Below are 17,589 nucleotides of genomic sequence, written 5' to 3' on the forward strand. Positions count from 1 at the left end.
CACAGAAAATTCTATACCCAAATGGGTTCATTGGTGAATTCTACTGAACATTTAAGAGGGAGATACTGCTAATTCTATAAAACTCTTCCAAAAAATTGAAGAAGAGAGACTACTTCTCAACTCATGTTTTGAGGCCAGCATTACCTTGGTACAAAGACCAGAAAATGATATTATAAAAAATAAAACTGAAGACCAATATTTTTCATGGCATAGATGAAAATATTCCCAACAAAATATTAGCATACTGAATTCAATAATATTTAAAATGAATAATGCATCATGACCAAGTAGGTCATTCAAATCTGGTTGAATTGACAAATGTCAAATTGATTTTTAATACACTATATCTGTAACGTTAGACTTTCATAATATAAGGCCTAAATAAACAACATTATTGTTTTTAATGGTCATCCACTGCACTTCCTACCACTAGAGAAGACCCCTGAAGTTATTAAACACCCAAAGCCTTTCTCCATCTCCCAGGCTGAGGAAAACAATTGTCTGATCTCCTTTCCATGTCAGTGCCACTCTAGCTTCCTGAAGCTGATTCAGTTCTCAGTCAGGGAAAATGTCTCTTTTGTTGGAAATAGTCTTTCCAGGGCCACATCCAAAGATTTGAGTTCAATCATTGTCCTGGTGTCAGCATCCCAGGCTCACCTTTGTATTCCTTTCTCGGAAGAGGCAAGTTATTATTTTTTTAACCATTCAACTTTCCAAAAACTGAGTCTGAACATTTTAGCCTAACATATGTGACATTTATTAAAATTGCTGAGCCTTTTAATCTTGAATGTTCTTGAAAATTTTGCAGAATAAATGCTGGGCTTCCATAATGTTATACCATGCATTCTCTTGGGCTGCATACTGGGATATTGTTTCCAGGTACCTGATTCTTTAAAAGATATAACTTTATCTTAGCTGTGGCACATCTGTCTCCAGTTTGTCTCAGTTCTTCACTGTGATCTTTTCCCCTCAGATATCCTTATTTCTAGGCCATCACTTGGACTCACCATTACACCTATCATGAAATGTTGCTGTGGCTGTTCTGGTCGTGCCTTTTCTTCTTTTCTCTCTGGCCCATCATCTGGGATGACAACATAAAAGAGCTATTCCTGTTAATCATACAACTCAGAAATGCCCTGGCCCCACTTTTCTTTTATTGAGAGTGTAATTCCAAAAAAGAAAAAGAGAGAGAGAAGGAAGGAAGGAAGGAAGGAAGGAAGGAAGGAAGGAAGGAAGGAAGGAAGGAAGGAAGGGAAAGAAAGAAAGAAAGAAAGAGAGAAAGAAAGAAAAGAAAGAAAGCTGGGCCATAAATTTAGGATTCCTGTATTTTAGGGGCTCTGATTTCTTGCAATCTAAAATAATCATTCTATTATCATCACCCATTGTGTTCCAAGAAAAGGAGATAGGCAGAGTTGGTAGACACACACATCCACATGTACACACTCACATACATTAATCATATGTAATGCTTTGGGCAGCCGGGTATGTAAAGATCACAATGTCTTATTCAACTGCTGTAACAAACATCAAATCTAATTCGTAAACACTCTGTTATATCTGAACCCATCCAAATGTGGCCATTTTGTGATCATGCCACATAAAATATTCCTACTGTGCTTTAGAAAGAGGCATATATTCTATTTTTCATAACTTTATATCTTCCTCTTGAATGTTTTCTTCAGCTAAAGAACTTAATTGCTGTAAGGAGAGGTGAAGAATTTTTTGTTTGTTTGTTTTTTGTTTTAACTCCACTGCTAACTAACCAGACACTGACATGGTGACTCATCAACCAGATCCATTAGTCTCAGCTGAATAGAAAGATCCAGATGGAATTGAGAGGAAACAGGCCATTCCTTTCAAAGAGTTAGCATAAGGACTATTCAGTTCAGGGTGGCAGATTTTATATTTCGTTTTGGCTAAGAAAGTATAGGTCACTTTTTTTTTTTTTTTGAGGATTGCTAAAGAAATGAACACTGCAGAAATCATTCTCTTTTTTCCTAATTCCTAAGGATCTAAAATCAATAAAAATCTTAAAATCTTCAAAATACATACAAATATTTTGAAAGCCTTTGCCGTATAAAAGGGACAATACCTTATTGCGAACTTACATTTAATGTGTGAGTGCATGGACACGCACATACACATACCCCTTTTTTTTCTATGAAATATTTATTGATTCCCAAGCAAAGTTCTCACAATAAAATTCTATAAGCTTTCTTTAGGAGAGTTGAATTTGTTTTACGCAAGACTGGCCCTATTTCCTCTTCCCATGAGGAACAGGGGGTTCTGATCGGTTTTAGTGTAAACAATAAAAGGTTGGGTTTGATACAATTTGGTTTAACATTTGATTGGTTGTTTTCATTCAGAATTGCTTGGGCAGTTCCCTTAATCTCTCTGAAACTGGGATTAGTTATCTGCAAATAAAGAGAAGAACCGCTGATTCAGTGTTGTGAGGATTATATTTGATAACATTTATAAGCTGCAAGCTCTTGCCTGGCCCCTGTGGTAGATATGCAAAGATGCCTGACCTTTTGCTTATTTTTCTATCACTGATAGAAAATCACATGAAGCCAAAGACTGAGGTTTTAAATGAAGAATACTGAGTCTCTGAGAAACAAGATATTTCGAAATGTAATAAACCAGTTTTCATCTCATAAGAGTAGTAAAAGTCATTGAAGGGAAATAGAGTTGTTATAAAAGAGAACTGACCACTGTATGGAGGAACTTAATGGCTGACAGTAAGGGCCTGCATAAGTGTGCAAGACCTCAGGAAAGGAAAGGAACAGGGACCTGACTTTTCTGTAGTAAAGATGACTGAGAGCTCAAGAACCCCAGTGAGTTTGTCCTCTAAGCCTCGTGCATTCGGAGGAAGCCAGAGCGAAGTAGTCCTACTCCCCAGCCTTCTATTTTTGCCACATTTGATCCCCTCAGCTCTCAGGCAATTTTTTAGATAGTGACCCAAGCATGGTGAAGGATGGGCAATGAATGGATGCTCATAGGGCAATTCTGACTGGTAGCCTGTTGCATGCTAACTTAGTGCAGCAGCATGTCCCACAACATTTGAGCTCAGGCTAATGGAGGAAGTCTGAGTTCAACTGAGAGCGGACACCAATACCATGGGGGCAATAGTCATAGTCTGCCTAAAATCAATATACATAAAATATACACAAAACTATATGTTTGCTCCATGCAATTCTAAAACCATTGAAGTATTCTAAATTAGAAACCATCCACTAACTTCTCCTACATAAACACAGTCCATTATCTTCTAAAACACACCTTGACTGAGCATGGATCCTATTCAAAGCACCACTCTAGCTTCTTTGAGAGACAGTGAAAATAGAGAAGACTTGATAGTTATTCAAAATATCTGTCAGAAAATATCTCACCATGTATTTCAGTCGTAGTTGTTTTCCAATGCCTAGCAGAAAGTTATGCAGATCATAGATGCTCAGTAACATTTGCAATTGAATTGAATAGCCTCTTTATATTATTTACTGCTCTATGGATGTTTTAGTGTTTTCTCCCCAAATAATTTTTACTTAATAGAGGGCTAAGACAAAGCATTATTGGAGAAGGGATACTGTCATGCTGTGACTAAAAGGCATTATGTATTTATTGTTTCCGCAAATATTTATTAAGTGTCAATATGTGCCAGGCTCTGTGCTATGTTGCCCTGAGTCTGATGCTCAGGATACTAGTCGGGAATATAAACATGGATTTAGAAGTTATCATTTTAAATATTATAGGTAAATCCAAGAGTCTCATGAAGTTGACTGATGAGCATTTCTTGGGAGAGAGAAGAGCAGGGCTAAAATGGCAGGATCTTGGGGATGCTGATGTTTCTTTAAGTGGTTGATGGAGGAGGAACCTGAGAATGAAAACATGTAGAGTGGTGAATGCAGACAGAAAAATGGGAGTAGAATTATAGAAAGCAAGGAGACACAGATAACAAGGATAAAAGAGTGAAGAAGATAAATATAAACAACAGAAATAAATCATTTAAAAATTAGAGTAGTTTTATCAGAGAACTCTAATACATACATTATATATATATATATATATATATATATATATATATATATATATATATTTTTTTTTTTTTTTTTGGTGCTAGCAGCTCATTCATGACTTTATGTAGGGAAGTTTCAATGGAATTGTCTGGCCAGAAACTATTATATTTAGGGTAGCTTGAGAACTGAGTGTAATAGAACAGATGGCTACAACAGCTAAAATTTTAGTTGAAAATAGAAGGAGAGAGAGAGTAGGTTTAAAAATAATCTGGAGAATATTTTATTCAGAGAATGTTAGAGATTTAAATATGGTAGAAAGATAATCAAAATGAGATTGGTTGAAGATAAAGAAAAGACAAAAAGTATGGATTAATACTCAGGTTTTGAGGGACTAGGGACAACAGCACAAGTAGTGGATGAAAAAAAGGATACCCTCATCCAAGATGCAGATAATACTTACAGAAAAGAGAGCAGAAAATTGAGGAATTTTATACCTGATCAGTTCTACATAATTCACCTACATTTAAATGAAAATACAATCTCTTTCCTTTTTCATAACCATTATTGACAAAGAAGCTAACACATTCAAGTATACACAATATGCCAAGTACTGTTCTAAGAAAGTACTTTTATTATCTAACGTAATCCTTCCACCACCTCTGTAATGTGGCAGCTCCTTCTCCCAACTCTTCTCCTTCTTCTGTTTCACCTGATGAAATAACTGAGACACAGAAATTTTAAATAAATTGCCCAATGTCACAGTTAGTAAGAGGAAGAGTCAGCATTTGATTATTTATAACAGAGCCAGCATTCCTAATTTGATAATTTACATATATTATCTTATTAAATTCTCAGATCAATCCTAGAGGATATTTACTGTTGTGTCTCTAAACTATTTTTTACTTCCTGTCTTAAGAATGACTCAGAGCAAGACACAATTATTTGTGCCCCAGAGCGTAGGGATTTTCTGAATTGGAGGGAAAAGATTGCAAATCATGACTGCTGGGAATGGATGAGGCTTTGAGCTTTTTTCACTAACCAGGAATCCAGCTCTTTGAAGGTCAAAGGGCGTTTTAAAATGGTGGAGAGAATGTGCTGGAAGAGAGCAAGAGAAATAAAATTTAGGGCAGGATCTTCTGTTGAGGTAAGCAATACAGTGGGGTTAGGGGGCTGTAACATGAAACCAAAATAATAAATTCTAGGTGACAAATGCTAGTGAATTTGTAAATGACACTTTGTTTTGGAATGGATAATAAATTGTATGTTTTGTCTCCTACGTACAGATGGTATAAATGTTTTAATTACTGAGAAGTTGATGTAGCGATAGTTAAGATAATGTCTGAATAAAAAAAATTATGTGTCATTTCATCATCCCAATAAAGCAATTACTTTCGTTTTTGTGTGTATTATAGATAGTCTATGTGAAAGACACATTTCATTTCTACTTGTATTAAAATAGTGACATGAACATTTCCATGTTGCAACTCAGTATTGTTTTAATGAGTCTATCATACCCCATCAAGAAAATATTAGTTTAGAATTGGGCACTTTGGCTATTTCTCCTTCTTTTTTTTAACTGTTGTAGCTAACTCTGCAATAAAAACATTGATTTATATAACATTCTGGTTCTGCTGAATGATTTGTTTAGGATAAATTCTCATAAAAATGATGGTTAGGATAGATTGAACTAATACCTTTCTGGTTTTTGCTACAGACTAGGCACTTAGGTTTAATTTTTCATTCAGTGTATTTTGGAGTGTATTTCCACTTTTATTTTTTCTTGGACAGATACTTCATTGTCCTCACATCTTTTGTGAGAGACCAAGAGATGACAATTTAAAGACAACTGTGTTGTCACAAAGAATTTCTGAAGCAGACACAAAGAAGAATCCTGAAGAGGTAGCATGTTTTAATGTTTCTCTGTTCTTGCCACCACATCTCTCTCCTCTAGTTATAGTTTCTCCTTCCAGTGACCTGGATGCCCTTGGGCATGGGAGAGGGGGTTGCAGAGGCTCACATCCAGCTCTGAGGCTATGATAAAGCGCAGGTACTCAGTGTATGTCAGTGAAGACTGGAGGAATGTGTGAATGGGACACAACCTTTTTCTTTAGACTTTTCCCTGTTGAAACTATAATTTCCTTTGGGGATTATATCACATGTTCTACCAATACTCCTGTGCTCCCTTATGAAAGTCCCCTTTTTAAAGTTAAACACACAGAGCCAGTTTATGTGGCAGAGACTGGCTCATCAATCTGTTTTCTCTTGTCCCCTGATAGCGTCCATTCTTACTCTCTTAGTTGGCTGAGTGAATGTAAATAATTCAGTGGACGACTGGGAAAAGGCCCTCAAATATGGTGTGACATTAGATGGAACAAACCAGGATTCTGCCTGATGAAAAAGGCATCGGACCATGATATGAGTGGGACTATGTCTCGATTGTGTGAAATCCCAGAGATTGAGAAATTGGTAGTTTCTGCAGCTGGGAGGTGCATTGTTTTGACTAATACACTTAATATGGCGATGAGTATGAATCCATAGGACTCTGCAGGGCACCTCATGATGTTCATCACCAGACGAGATGGTTGAAGCAATCTTTAAGGGACTCAGAATCTGGTACCGAGTCTTGCTTCGTTGCTTTGAGAGCAGAGGGCACAGGACTATGAGCTTCTTTGACTAATGAGGTGTCGTCATCGTCATGTATTCCCCAAAATACCCGAAGAACCTGGTTTGAATATACATTGATCATTTTGGCTAGGTAAAAGGACTTGGCAGTTTTGCCTTCAGAAATAAATCTTATTCTAGGAGGTTTTTTTTTGTTTTCTTTTCTTTTTCTTTCACATCAGCACTCGTATACACCTTTACATGGCGAAAGTGATTAGGTGCTAAGAGTGTGGACATAGCCTCTGGATTATTAAACCACTAGTTTTACAACATGAATAATCTGAGTTCCGTATCGGTAATGCCATGAGAGATAAATGACTCTGAAATCCCCTGTGCATGGTTGTTCAGAAGTGACTCGGGGGAAAGCCACCTCGCAGGGAGATATCTGCCTGAGGTGATTAGGCTGGAATTTAATTTTATTTAAATATGTGAACACTTTTAATAAGGCTCTGGAGGTATTATTACCTGGAAATATGCAGAATCTTTATATTTAAAAAAATGTTTTATTTTGTGTGATAACGTGTGGAAGAGCCCTTGTTGTGATTAATATTTGAATAGGAGGATCATCTTAATACTCTTGTTATTAATATGACAGATTTGATTTTTCCAAAGGTGACAATTGAACCCAGTTTTCAGATCAGCTAATCCACGTATTTATGCGAATTGAACCTTCGTGCCTTGTAATTTGGTTCTGGAGTATATCGGATATCCTCCTGACCTGTGGGGTTCGTGCTCAATTTAAGTACCTGTTAGTGGCATTTTTGCTGAATATGAAGACAGGTTTCTTTGTTGAGTTTTGATGGTGGACCACATGTTTTATGCAGGTGACAGACAGTCTGTATTGTCAATTGTGGGCTCTTGAACCTCCGTAAAGCTGCATCTGCTTCTGAGACACATGTTTCGGTTGGGTTTGCATCTACTTTGAAGACATTTGTCATTCATGATGGCAGCGGAGCACTGGCTGATGATGCCTTTTACATGGAAGTGGGAAGCAGAACCAGGGGACAAGGATGAGAAAGATGACATGATTTTTATTGTTATTTTTTTTTAACTTCTTTTTGTACTCATCTGTAGTGTTGGACCCCTCAAGCTCTCTCTCTGTAAACTATCACTATTTCTTTTTCCTTCCTTGCTAAGAGTTGCCACTGCTTGTTTTTGGGGCCCTCAGCTTCCTTCCTGCATCAATCCAGGTTATGTTACTTCTATCATTGTCTGTGACTGCATTCCAGAGCTGTTTTGTGAGGTCAAGGCCATGGTTCCTGAGTCTGCGCTGTGTGTTATTGCTCAGTGCATAGTGGCTTTCAGAAGAACCACCTTCCCATATGTGGTTATAAGCTTTGTTTAGAAGCCACAGGAGACGTGCATCCATCACTGAGTACAACAAGGGCATATCAATCCTGACTGCTAGTATGTGTCAGACATAGGGCCGGACAGAAATTCAGATTTTTGAAAAAAAAAAATCCCAGATCGCTCTCATTGCCAACCATTTTTTGTGCCTTGGCTATTTATCCAGGCCAACTCCCACTTGAGTCCATTACTCTTAACTAGCATCTCCTCTCTCCAGTAAGCTTCCAAGAGTCCCACATTTGGTACCCCTGACTTCTCCAGCCTGTGTTGCAGACTCTCTTCTACACATAGTAATACATTTACTATGTGCCCCCGCCCCCATGCTCTCACTGCTTTCTCCTCTGTGACCATTCTTTAAATCCCTTTTCTTCTTTTGATTTGCCGGAATCTTAACCATTTTTCAAAACTCAAGTCCTACCTCCTGAAAACCAGGGTAGAAATCTCTAAACTTCCTAATAAGCAGTTCCCAGCTACTTTTTGAATGCCTCTAGGAATATAAAAACACAGCATTTCCAAGATCTCTTACCATGGTATATCATATATGGACTGTATTGTTAATAAGCAGTTGACTTAGTAGTCGTACATTTGCAAGACGAGTCCAGAGCAGGAAATGAATTATGTACTAGCAAATCTGGATTCTAATTCCTTTTCAGTTACTAACCAGATATATGACCTTGGGAAACTTAATTCTTGTCTTTGCACTTCAGTTTTACTTTTCTGCCAAAAGAGCACGCCAAATGCATAAACTGACTCTCATATAAAGTTGCTATCAGAAAACTCCAGTTTTAAATAACTTTAGAATAGTGACATTTTATATTATTAACCAGGTTTCTAATAAAAACCACAGTGTGTTCTCTAATTTTGGAAAATGTAACAAAATTATTAGTTGATGCAAATGTTTTAACAAAAGAATACGATTCACATGGATGTATATGTAAACGACACTTGAAAATCAGTATCATTATTTTAGAATCACACCATGTCTTTATCCTTTAAATCTGTGGCACTATTCCTATTACTCTGACAGCAAATATCTTCTTCTCTCCTTAAATGTTTTTTTCAACAAATAGTTTCCTGCTCTGCCTGCATATCAAACGAAAATACACCTCAATGTAAAATTTAGAAGAAAACTTGTATTGGAGGAAATGGTTCAGTTTGTATGGGTAACATGTTGGCAGATCTGGGCTTTTCCAAAGGAAGTGAATGATGGCATGCCATCCAAATCTCACAGGGAAGAACTTGTATACCGTGTAGAGGACTACTGAGAACTTCTGTTACTTTGAATATTTCAGAATTTGTGAGTTGGTGGCTGCACTCTCCCGGTCTCACTGGGATTTGTTAAGTCTCTTTGAGAAGCAAGAAGCAGGAGTGTTAGTGCAAGCATTATAGCTGAGTGAAGAAGTGGAAAGTCTTTGCTGTCAAGTTTCGATAAAGTGACCCTTCCAAACATCCAGCTGCAGTTCTGCTGGGCATTTGGAGAAGTAGGTGTATCTGGCTTGCTAACATCAAACAAAGAGGGGAATTCTTTCTTCTAGGCTGGTCTGAAGGGAGAGTGAAATCTGCCCTGCTCAGCAAGAGTGGAAGGCTTCCAGCCTACTGCTGACAGTGACCGCTAACAGGCTGAAGCTTTGGTCAAGTCACACGCAGGTCTCCACCCTATTGCTGACAGAGACATTGACCTTTGATAGACTTGATTCACTAAGATAATGAGAGGCTGCAAGAAAATATATCTGCATAACATAGAGTGTATATGTTACTGCCAGAGAAGAATGTCACATACAATAAAAATGCTAAGCATTTTGTCCTTCCTAACTAAATGCATAACCCTAAGGGTCAGTCACAACCAAACTACAAACCCTCAGAGCATAATTTGGATGCAGATCTGGTGGAGTTTTCAGTCTTTTTAGGCATCTCTGAAGTCCTCCTTGGTATAGAGCATGGAACATGATAAATGCGATGGAAAGAGTTTGAAGTTAGAAGGCAAATTCTACTTGTACATTCGTTTATTAGGATCCTTAGCATTAAGTCATTTATTCTTTCTGAGCCACAGCTCCTAATGCATAAAATGAGGACAATAATGTATGTGGGATGAATAATGTAACAATATAAACAATTTTTAAATTATGATCTCACGTAGATTTTAAAAATTATTAATGGTCCAGGAGCAAATATTTATGCCATTTTAATTGGGGTTCTCTGAGAAGCAGACACAAAGAAAAGTTTAAATGTGCAAGGATATTACTAGCAGAAATGCCTATGTGAGAAATATAGGGAAGGGGTTGAAGGAAGCTGGGAGAACAACATACCTTCATGCTAGAGTGACCCTGCGTGAAGGAGTGAGGGAGGAAGTTTGGGTGACTGTGTCATAGATTGCGGTGCAGTCTAAGATTTGGCAGAGCCATCAGTGACTCTTTAATCCTAAAATGGCTGTCAGGGGAACTTGGTGTGTCCTAGGAATGGGTCTGCCTTAGTATCTCTACCCAACTCAGTTGTTGGCTGGAGGAGACATGACTTTTGTGCAAAGACAGCAATGGATACCAAAGTGCAACAGTTGGGTGAATTGTGCTTCCTACTGCTGGGCGTCTGAGAGCATTCTCATGGCTTCCACATATGTTAAATATTCAAGGAAGTTTCTCAGATAAAGGGATCTGGATGACAAGAAGGAACCGGCCGTAAAGAGATGTGGGACACAGTTGTAGGCAGAGGAAATAGCTACTATAAAAGTTCCAAGACCAAATGAGCCCTCACCATGTTCAAGGAGACCAGTGTGACTGGAGCACAACACCTGAGGGGAGAGTTGTAGGAGGTGATGTCAGAGCAGTAGCTACACAGCTGATAATGTAGGGCTTCAGAGGGCACATGAAGAGTTTGAGTGTTTTAGCATAAATTGCCAAACCATTAAACTGTTTTTTAGGCAGGTGAGTAGCCTGATCCTAGTTAATTTTTTTTTTTTTTTTAAAGATTAGTTTTTCTTCTGTGTGTATGGGGTAAGAATGGAGGAAAGGAGACTTGTTAGAAGAGCTAGTAAGGAAGATGTTATAGGGCCAAGTCTCGAAGCAGTCCAAATTTTAGAATTCTAGATGAGATAGAAAAAAATAGCAAAATAGACTATAGAAAGGCAGACAAATGGAGTAGAAGAACCTATTGGAAACCTAGAGAAAAACAGGTTTCAATGAGAAGGGAGAAGTCAGTGTTATTCCATGCCACTTTGAAGTTAAGTAAGTAGATTGGAAAAGTGACCATTTAATACTGCAATAAAAAGTCACTATCACTCCCCTAATATTGGCTTATAGAGATTTAGTGATTGGTCAACGGCCATGGTCCTACAGCCAGGACCCACACGTAGCTGTTATTATATGTATATGTACATGTATATGTATATGTATACGTATATCTATATGTATACATTTCTATTTATTAATTATCCATGCCTTCACATTTGATATGTTGATCACTATGCTAGTCATGCTGCAGTTTTAGTCTTATCCCCTCAAACATTTTGAAAGCTCTTTAAAGATGGGACCACGGCTTATACACCTGCTGAATTCACCTTAGCATCTAACACTCTGCTCAGTGAGGGGCTTGGAGTCTTCTGGTTGGTTGGGCAAGAGTTGCATTACCATACGATGATTAAACCATGCTAGAAATGCAAGCAGAAAGAGCGACAGTCAATAATTGTTATACTATTCAACCCTTGTGGATATTCTGTGTCACTAGAGAGAGGGAAAAAATAAATGTTTCCCTTGTCATTTCCTGCTTCAAGTGAGTCCAGAGGCCACTTCTGAAACAAGCAGAAATTAACTGGAGAAACTTGGTATTGTTTGAGTCTCCTAAAGCAATTCTTTATTCCCAAGTTTTCTAAGGCAGAATTCTGGAGTACAAATATAACTTAACTTAGTGACAGAATATGATCTTTAGACACATTTGCTATTTCATGGTTCAGTTGCCTAGACCTACAATTCTCATAAAATAAGTGTTTTATAACTGGTAGTTACCAACCAAGAAACTGTAATTATGATTCTTTAAAACCAATATGCACAGGAATGTGAAGTATATTTGCTGTTTGTATAGTAGAGAGCATGTATTTATCACTACAATGGTATCACTTTCAAAGTAAATCATTTGCTTTTCTATATGCAGATTTGTCTTTGTATATGCCAATGGAATGCCAGATCTAAATGCTGACCAGGGTTTTATTTATTTTGATACCATTTCGTATCTGAAACAGGTGTTAGTGGTTTGGAAAATGAAGGATACATCATCTATGTTGCCATAGTCCATCAATTCTGAGACAGCTAGGACCTAAGGGAGTCTGGCCTGGAGAAAACACTGGTGACATGTGAACTGTCAATAAATATTTGATGTGCTGTCAAGTGGAATGGGAAGCGGGCTTGCTCTGTTTGGCTTGAGCAGGCAGAACCAGGACTAATATATGGGAATATCATGGAGGCAGATGTGGACTCAAGATTAGGAAAAACATTCTAGTAATTGGAATTGTTTGAAGAGGGCAATTCCATGAGGTAGTCAATTCTCCATTGCTTGGGGTATTAAAGAAGAGAGTAGAAGATTTCTTTTCAAGGATGTTATAGAAGAGTTCTTCTATTGCATTCATGCTTGGAGTAAGTGATCTCCAGTGCATGTCCCAGATAAAAGTCACTGAGGTCATTTAAGTTTTATCTAAAGTTGGATGTATGGTCTGAAGAGAGGTCAACCTTCTCCTTCCTTCCGTGTCATTCCCTATGCGTACCACTATCAGTATGCACCACTGTTTTGAAGGACATTAAAAAGTGTACCCCACAAACTAAATAATCAAGGTTAGAAATCCACTCACATGGATTGAAATATCCTTAGAAGCCATCCATGCTTGGTTACTTCTAATATTTTGGCTCTTCTGTGTATTTAGTCTTCCCGTGTCCTTATTCATTCTCTAACTCTACCTTTTATTCCTCTGCCTCTCCTTTTTCCACAATTTTAATTCAAAACAATTACTTTTCACTCTCCTGTTAAAAACCTATCTGCCTCAAGCCATCCTATGAACTTTCTCAGGAATGTTATTTTCCAAGCTCTACATTTCATTCTCCTATTCATTTTAGCAGCTGCCTTACAGTTTTTCTCAAGTTCTGCCTTTAGGTGAAGGACATCCAATGTCCATTTAAACAACACACCCCACATTTTGGCTGCTTGTATCCTTGAAATTCTCAACTCCAATGAACTTCACCAGTATTCTAATTCAGCTATCTACTCCTATGGTCAAAAATTGTACTTTTTCAATTTCTATAATTGTAATTATTTTAAGCATTTTGTAGAAGTATAATATACATACAGAAAGGTATACAGATCGTGCATGTATAGTCTGGTGAGTTTTCTGAACTAAACACAACTGTATCACCAGGACAAGATCAAGAACATTACAAACACTCCAGATATTCTTCTAGTCACCACATCCTTGAGAATAACTATAATCGTGATATAATTAGTTTTGACAATTTTTAAAACTTTTTTATGAATCATATAATATATACTCTGTTGTTTGTAACTGGCTACTTTTGTTGAACATTATGTTTATAGGGTATATCAATATTATTATTGCATATCATTCACTCTCATTGCTCTATAGTATTCATTATGTGAGTATACAAAAATGTATTTATCCATTCTACCGCTGAAGGTCAGTTGAGTAGTTTTCAGTTGTCTATTTCTGATAGTGTTGATCTGACCATTTGGATATGTGCTGTTGCTGAGCATCCATCCTGTTGGCTGTGCATCTGGGAGTGGGATTGCAGGTTCATAGCCCATGCGCATGTTCAAACTGAATAGAAACTGGTACCAATTAATGTTCTAATTAACAGTATATGAGAATCTCTAGTTGCTTCATATCATCACTATGTCTTAGTATTTTCTTCTTCTTTCCCCCCCATGTTGTGATATCCCATTGTGGTTTTGATTTACATTTTTGGTTTCTGTTGGTATCTTCTATCTTAATTCCATTAATAGTCACAAGATTTACTCTGAATGATTTCAATATTCTGAGATGTAGATGTTCTCTTTATTGTCCAAGATATAGTTGATTTTGGTGAATGCCCCACACGTACTGAAGAAAGAAAAACCTGGTTTGGGGTGTGGTTATATGTGTGTTAATTCAATCCAGTTCATTAATTGTTTTGTTCAGATGTTCTCTGTCCTTGGCAATGTCTATCTTCTTTTATCAGCTATTGAGAGAGATGTGTTAAACTCTCTTACTGTGAAGCTAACCTAATGAGCAAAAGCAGAAAATAGCAGACTGATTTATTTGTTTCATTATTCATTCATTTATTCATTCATTTATTCATTCAGTCAGTCTTTTCCATATGAAATAAATATATATAATTAGAATGTAGAGGATGATATAGAGAAACGCAAGAGTACTGAACTAAGTTGTAGAGTATCTTGATGAACAGACTTGAAAAGAATCCTGCCTCATGAAGTTTAAGTTCTGATGGAATGAAGAAAACATTTTTCACATTTTGGGGCTATTTTAATTTAATCTGTGAATTGCTCTTGCATCTTACTTATGCTGCTACTAAATTCTTCATATTTTTCTAGAGATTCATTGTTTATGTGAAATATTGTGAATTATTATTTCTCCACTCTGTGTTGGGATTATGCTTCAAAAGCATTCTCTGTGCTAAGATTAAATCTTCAAAAGCTTCTCTATGCTAAGATTAAAAATTCTAGGCACCTATCTTTACTCCTGGTAATTTTATGTTTAAATCTTATATTTAAATACTTAGGAATAATTATGATAATGATCCAGATTTTTCTCCCCACCAAATAGCTAACTACTTATCCCAACCTAAAGTGTTCACTGTATTATTTTTATTCACTGATTTGAAATGTCTTTATTATTATCATATACTAAATTTTGATATATACTCAGATGTTATTAAGGACCCTATTCTTTTTATTTGTCTATTTTTTTAGGACCTCTTATATATTTTAATTGCCATAGATTTATGATTCATTTTAAAACATGTAAACATTAATGTTCTTTTTTGGCCAAGTTATTTAAAACATTGGAGTTGTTCAATGGAATTGCATTTGGGAGCAGAATGATGGATACACAAGGAGATAAGAAGGAGAATGGGGACAGGCAATATTCCAGGTGTCAGTGGCCAAATATTTTTCAGTTGATGATTAAGGTAACAGCATTCGTAAAGGAATAAAGGGGTGAAAATACATGGTCTGTGTGACTAGAGATAAGACATATAGAGTGAAGAATCTTTTGGGCCATTTGTCAGAGAACTCAACGCTGGTTTATCTAACAAACTACTTCAAATCTTAGCGGCCTAACACAATAAGAATTTAAATTCACTGTGGGTCAGATGTCTCTTCTTAAGGGTTCTCCTGTAATTGGTGGACTTGGCAATCCAAGCTTCTTCCATCTTCTGACTCCACCCTCTAACTGTGCTCAGTTATGGTGAGGGAAAGAGAACACAAAGAAATACATGAAATATCTTATTAAATAGATGTAGAAGATGTATACATTTGTGATTTACTAGAAAAACAAAATGAATGTAAGGAATATAAGTACATTTTTAAAATTTTAGATTCAGTAGACATAAAATTACTTTGTCAAATTGTGATCAAAGTTTTTAGGTACCTACTCTCAATTTCTAAACTTAAGCCATTGTGGACCAGTAGGAAACAATACATGGGTAGGTAGTGTTCCACAGAACACACTGTGAGTAGTATTGGCATATACACCTTTGGCCCATTTCCCATTGTCCAGGACACCATGACATCATCTCAACCTAACTGCAAGAGAGGTTGGGAAATGCTGTTTTCTTTTATGCTCAGAAAAAGAAAATAGATCAGCAGGCATCTAGTCCATCTGTGCCATAGACCTGCAATAAATTTAAATATACTGCATGCATTGCTGATTGTCTTTTGTTGACAAACTATTGCCTAAATAATACAATCTGAATATCTTGCTGTGACAAATTTACTCATGATTTGCTGTGTTTATACAACTCTGTTGTTTTTCTGATTCGAGTACGTGATACCCTATACAATGAGTCCTTTTTAGATATTTAACTTTCCCACTAAGCTATCAAAGGTCAGAGTCTCTCTCTCTCTCGTTTTTGTAACACTAACAGTGCAATGTGTGGCACACAGTCAACTTTCATTAAATGTGTGTAAGCTGAAATAATTAGCATGTTAAGCATGATGTAATTTGATCTGTTCTAGAAACGTTCCTCTACCATCAGGTTAGAGGAAGACTTGAAAAGGAAGTTGGTAAGACGAGAAGTAAGAATATTACTAAGAAAAAAAAAATTAGTAACTTCAACGATGTTAAAGAGTTTAACTAGAATTGTGTGAAGACGAAATTATGGAGTTAGACACAACAGTTTCTATAGTTTCTATAAATAGGATTTATTCACTGATCAGTGATATAAAATGAAGAATGTCTCTTGGATTTCTAGTTTGAAGACTGGTCTCATTTGATAACATTGATAGAGAAGAACACGAGGCTGTGTGGATTTGAGTGGAAAAGTAGAATAATGTGCTCAGTTTCAGACACGCTGAGCTCGAGATACTTGCAGAATAATGTATTGTAGTTTCTGTGATCTTCATGTTGTGAAGTCTGTGTGGTTCTTTATAAACCAAAAAGAAGTGCTATTATCATAATGACTTGTAATATATTTTCTCCACTTTAGCATGGAAAGCCCCCTAGAAGTTTAAAGTAAATAGTTATGAAAGAGAAGTCCTAACTTCTAGTAGGGAGCTATAGATTATTGCCCCTTTGAAGGGGGGAGATAAGCAGGGACGGGGTAAGAGCAAGCATGATGCATTAATAAGCATATGAGGTAGGACAATTAAGTTCAAGAACTCATGCTAGAAAGTGCTACATACCTCATTGCTGAGTAGCACTATGGCCACCTTGGAAGTGCTCCCCTTGGGAAGCTATGCACTGATTCCAGTGCCTAGTCCACCCTTCAAAGCAATTTTGGAATTCTTTTTCTGGAATTGCCATCAGAGCTGTCATCGTATTACCATTTATATACAGAATATCATCACAATGTCTTCCTTTCAATATTTCCTTTATCTTTGGGTAAAGAAAGAAGCCATTGGGGGCCAGGTCAGGTGAGTAGGGAGGATATTCCAATACAATTATTTGTTTACTGGCTAAAAACTCCCTCACAGACAGTGCCGTGTGAGCTGGTGCATTGTCGTGATGCAAGAGCTATGAATTGATGGCAAAAAGTTCAGGTCGTCTAAGTTTTTCACACAGTCTTTTCAGCACTTCCAAATAGTAAACCTGGTTAACTGTTTGGCCAGTTGATGCAAATTCATCATGAATAATCCCTTTGATATCAAAAAAGCGTTAGCAACAAGTCACCAAATTACTTGCCGGACCTCGTATATGTCTTCAGGCTGCCTTTCAACCCTCACCTCTAGTCATCTAAGACTGGAGAGTTTTACTCCCCAGTCCCTTTGTTTGTGGGGAATCCCTTTTCATAGATTGACTTCCTCATGACTTTCACTCCTATCTCCAACTGCTTTTCATATGTCCTACACTCCCACCCCC

The 17,589-nt window shown here is 37.0% G+C and overlaps 1 long non-coding RNA gene across 3 annotated transcripts in view; it reads left to right on the forward strand.

Moving 5' to 3' along the window:
* The window catches only part of LOC141571812 (uncharacterized), a 578,309-nt gene that overhangs the window by 521,515 nt on the left and 39,205 nt on the right, over positions 1-17,589 (forward strand). The gene's annotated exons all lie outside the window — the stretch shown is intronic.

This window comes from Rhinolophus sinicus, linkage group LG05 (genome assembly GCF_036562045.2).
Source record: "Rhinolophus sinicus isolate RSC01 linkage group LG05, ASM3656204v1, whole genome shotgun sequence".
Taxonomy (NCBI): Eukaryota; Metazoa; Chordata; class Mammalia; order Chiroptera; family Rhinolophidae; genus Rhinolophus; species Rhinolophus sinicus.